General features: G+C 35.9%; 1 protein-coding gene across 5 annotated transcripts in view; it reads left to right on the plus strand.

The window, feature by feature from the left end:
* LOC137627799 (myosin-IIIb-like) overlaps window positions 1-5,000 on the plus strand; it is a 205,067-nt gene that overhangs the window by 77,610 nt on the left and 122,457 nt on the right. The window lies entirely within an intron of this gene.

Below are 5,000 nucleotides of genomic sequence, written 5' to 3' on the forward strand. Positions count from 1 at the left end.
CACAGTAGACTAGAGGTGTCACTGGGATTATTAGGGTTTAATGCCTCGTGCAACTCATTGACACTCGCACTATAGTCCATTTCTTTTAGCGATGCAGATTTGCACCGACTCGCAGTGGTGCCCTTTTAGCTCGGAAAAGTTTCCTGATCGCTGATTGGTTAGAATTATCTTGTCCAACCAATCAGGTGACAGGAAACTTTTCCGAGCTAAAAGGGCACCGCTGCGAGTCGGTGCAAATATGCCTCGCTAAAAGAAATGGACTATAGAATCTCAGACTTTTCGTGATATTAAAAAAAAAATTAATTGACCCTTCCTTAAGAAAACAAATCGTTCGTATATGTCTTTAATGCGTGAAATGTTTTGAAATGTCATAGACACTTTTATCGGGTGTCATATGACCCATTGCCCCTCCTGCTTGTCTCCCAAGGCCTGTTGCAGTTTTCAGAGCATTTATTTTTACACTTGATTACCTTCGCGAACTTCGTTGCGGTGAAGGTTATGTTTTGATAGGCGTGTATTTAGTAGTTTGTGTGTTTGTGATTTACATAACTCAAAAACTATTTACCCGAATCTCATGAAATTTAGTGGGATGATTGGCCATTGACCATGATCAAAGGACAATTTGATTAGATTTTGAGAGTAATTACATCAAAAGTCAAGGTAACAAAAAGGTACAAAAACGTCTTTTTTTCTATATCGTGGTCAATTTTTATATGATTGGCATGAAACTAGTGTCAAATGTGTATAATTCAATTGCCTATCTTGTGATATATAACATGGTATAGGCGAAGGTATGTGCCCTTGCCTTATTGCCTTATTTTTTGTTTGGGTTCCCCCAGGTCCCTCAGTGTGAGGCACCTCGTATATCCACCAGAGAGTTGCTAATACATCTTCCGGTGTATTTTGCATCTTCCAGTCTTGGATGGTCTGGGGTGCATCTTAGGTATTTATCGAGCTTATTCTTAAACACATCTACGCTCACTCCTGATATGTTTCTTAGATGAGCTGGCAGCACATTAAATAGTCGCTGCATTATCGAGTGCTCAGTCTCATTTGTTACTATTCTTAACGGAGAATATGAGAGGTAGTCATGCGTGTCTGACTCCACTGAAGTGACAGAATTCGTAAGTGTCAGTCTACAAACCCAGTGACTTAGTCTACTGTAATGTCACGCTTAGAATATTTCTGAAGCAAACTCAAGTCATGCTTTGGTCACACTTATGCTGGCGAGGGATTTTTTTTTTTTTATAGTGAACTTTTAACGGCACATTGTCGCATATGGAATTCATGACCAGCAAAAGTCTCGCTTGAATTTTTTTCTGAGAAATTTTATGTATATTTTGCTTTTTTTTTTAGTTTGGAATATTGTGCATACTGTGTTCATCTCTCTCTCTCTCTCTCTCTCTCTCTCTCTCTCTCTCTCTCTCTCTCTCTCTCTCTCTCTCTCCTGATGTTAATGTAGTTTATTTTGACATATGTTCATACGTTCCAACTATGGTGGATTTGTTTCATTGCATTCATGAAGGGTAACTTTCAACATTAAGTACTCTTTCTTTTATATATTTATGGATCTTTATATTTATTTGCTTATTTATTCACGTTACATTTTACTAGAATTTTCGTCCAAACATTTTCCCTTGATGCAAGTTCTGGATTTTTTTCGTAATCTCTTGTGTTCCATTCTTTTTTCTGAGAGGTTGGTTTTACAAAACCCTTCCCTTTATGTTGGTTGGATCGTTTGGTTGATTCGTTTGGTTTACATTCCAGCCAATCTTACAAAGAACGTAAACAAAAAAATATACTTAATGATTTAACTCGTGCTAATGTTTTTATTGCTGGGAAAGAATGCCGCATCTTCTTTGTGGTAGTAACTTTATCTATACATCTTACTGTATTCATATGATAATTTTGCTTTTTCCATACCTAAGTAATTGCTGAAAACCGAAATGTCACAGTATTACTTTCAGGAGCCATTCCTTCAAAGAAGAATGGTTCATATATATATATTCTAATATAATGGAAGTCTTCATTACCTATGAAGATATTTACTTCTTCAGTAAATGCGGAATGTAATGTGTGTATATATGTATATAAGATAATATTATTATTATTATTATTATTATTATTATTATTATTATTATTATCATTATCATTATTATTATTAGGTAAGCTACAACCCTTAGTTGAAAAAGCAAGATGCTATAAGCTCAAGGGCTCCAACAGGGAAAATAGCCCAGTGAGGAAAGAAAACCACAAATAAGAGTTATGGACGAGCCTCTAGAGATTGTCAATGAATATACGTATTTAGGACAGACAGTGTTTCCGCAGGACACGAGACCAAAATTAAAAGAAAGATAAGCATGGGATGAAGAGTTAAAGAGCTCTTGGTAAACAAAATGAGATTATGAAATGTAAAATGTCACTTCCTCTAAAAAGAAAAGTATTTAATGAGATGGTCCTACCAGTGTTAACTTGTGCATCAGAAACTTGGAGCCTTACTATAAAGCCTTGGAGCATAAGCTGGTTCCAACTCAAAGAGCTATGGAAAGAATAATGATAGGGATAACACTGAGGCAGAAAAGGAACAACGTGGATACGAGAGCAAACTAAAGCAGAGGATATTCTAACAAATTGTAAGAAAAAGAAATGGACATGGACAGGACATACAATGAGAATGACAGTTAATAGATAGACATTAAGGATGACATAAAAGGAAGAAAAGATGATCGATTGCACGAACTAAGAAAATGGCGGGTAGAGACTGACATAGTGTATGTAGAGTATGTATGTATATATATATATATATATATATATATGTATTAAGCATACTTTTGCACAAGGCTTAAGACTGCACGCCTCACATCCATGGCCAGCTCCTCCCCCTTAAATAGAGCCTCGAATTGCTTATCGTTCACGGTTATCAGCTGATGCATAAACCCACATTGATGTGCTAAGCAGAGGAACTGCATAGGTAACGAGATGTCCGCCCTTCCTTGTGTAACTCGCAGACAAATTGTGGGTCTTCTTTTGCTGTTGGGAAGTTCACAGAAAAGAAAAAAAAAAGGCTGAGCAAACTGAGAGGCCTATTTTGGAAGACGGGATTCCGTCATTACGGCATGTCCGGGTGACGTGAGGTCACTTTGGTTGTATAGGCCTTTTCGATATTTATATAGGCCTCTTCCACTCAAATCGAAAAACTGGGGCTCCGAAATTTTTACTTCAATTTTTTGGTCCAAAACAGGATTGGGTTACTTTACTCAATAGCTTTTGCCTTTTTTGAGAGAGAGAGAGAGAGAGAGAGAGAGAGAGAGAGAGAGAGAACGCCCTATTAAAAACTTCATTTAGCAATATTCAAGATTAATTAGTAATTCTCGGTTTCTTTGTGACTCATTAAAGAGAAGAAAGATAAATTCACACACATACCCAGAGAGAGAGAGAGAGAGAGAGAGAGAGAGAGACTTCTGTATCACCGTACCTGCTGTATATAGAGAGGGAGCTGTAAGGAGAGATAACAATTAAACTCTCAATGATTATCACACATTGGAAGAGAGATGGTTGTATTCACACGTTTAATCACATCCCATCCCACGGAGAGATCATTTTCCTTATGCCAGATAATTGTAGACGTCCAGTATATCTTATTCTGAACGCGCATTTTTTTTTTTTTTTTTTTTTTTTTTTTGAATAGGTGCATCTACAACTTTGGATGTTTACTTGTAATTTATTGATATTAGATTTGCTTCTGACGTATTACAGTGATGACAACAACAACAACAAAAAAAAAAAAAAAAAAGATTTCTACTACTACTACTACTACTACTACTACTACTACTACTACTACTACTGACATTGTCCTTTGTTTATCTGCAGCTTTCAAACTTTTCTTCCTTTTTTTGTGCTGTTTCCGAGGTCGTAATGATGTTTAGTGTGAATTTTATCTTATGCAGTGTACAATGTATAACCAATTTTAAATCTTGGATTAATAATTAGTACTAACGATTCATATCTTAGTTTATTTTTTAATTAAATTGAATTAAACAGCGAGTAGTTGCAGAGTTTCCCGAACCCTAATTTAAAGGTATTGATTTACTATCTCTCTCTCTCTCTCTCTCTCTCTCTCTCTCTCTCTCTCTCTCTCAATGTTTGTTGCCTTTAACTTTTCTCCTAGTTACGTCATTAGCTAAATTCCAATTTGAATAATATTAAAATTCGAGCGATGCAAAAATATAATTGAATTGAATGATAGTACAGTATATACCACATAAATAGCAATGTTTAGTTTTATCCTAAGGAATAGTAAATAGCGCTAATTAGAGTCTTTTCTAAAATGAGACGTGCATTCCTAAGCCTTTGGTGATGCTGGACTTCTCTCTTGTCTTCTGTAATCCTAGGTTGTTTTCTCATATTCGTTGGTTCTACATGTAATGTTCCTATATTTTGAAATGAAAACTACAATTCTTCATAAGATTGAACAAGAGCTTTCAGATACACCACTCCTCTTCGGCAATTCCTAAACCGATTAATTAACTCTTAGCATGTTAATATCATTTTTGACCTGCGAGTAAGATCTCTCTATCAAACCACATCGAAAGAAGGGAGGCAGCTGTAAGCATATAGTCACAAATAAAAGACAAGATAACACAAATCAAAGTTTATTTCTAGAAAGTAAAAAAAAAAATGCAAACTGCAATCCTCGTTTGGAACTAATTGAAGAGTCCCGAACCTCAGGTCAAGAAGAAACAATTGAAAATGCCAAGCCGTCTTTAAAAAAAACCCTGTTAAACCCATCAGCTGAAGAGAGAACGAGGTGCAAAATGTCCAGTATTTTGTGGACTAAAAACGAAACCTCAGTCAAAACCTTATAAAGAATAATATCCGAGGTTGAAAACAGTCAACATTATTATTATCAGTGCTACTAAGTTACAACTCTTGCTGGAAGAGCTGTATGCTATAAGCCCAAGGGCTCCAACAGGGAAAAGTAGCTCAGTGAGGTAAGGAAT

This window comes from Palaemon carinicauda, chromosome 35 (assembly GCF_036898095.1).
Source record: "Palaemon carinicauda isolate YSFRI2023 chromosome 35, ASM3689809v2, whole genome shotgun sequence".
In the NCBI taxonomy this organism is placed as follows: domain Eukaryota; kingdom Metazoa; phylum Arthropoda; class Malacostraca; order Decapoda; family Palaemonidae; genus Palaemon; species Palaemon carinicauda.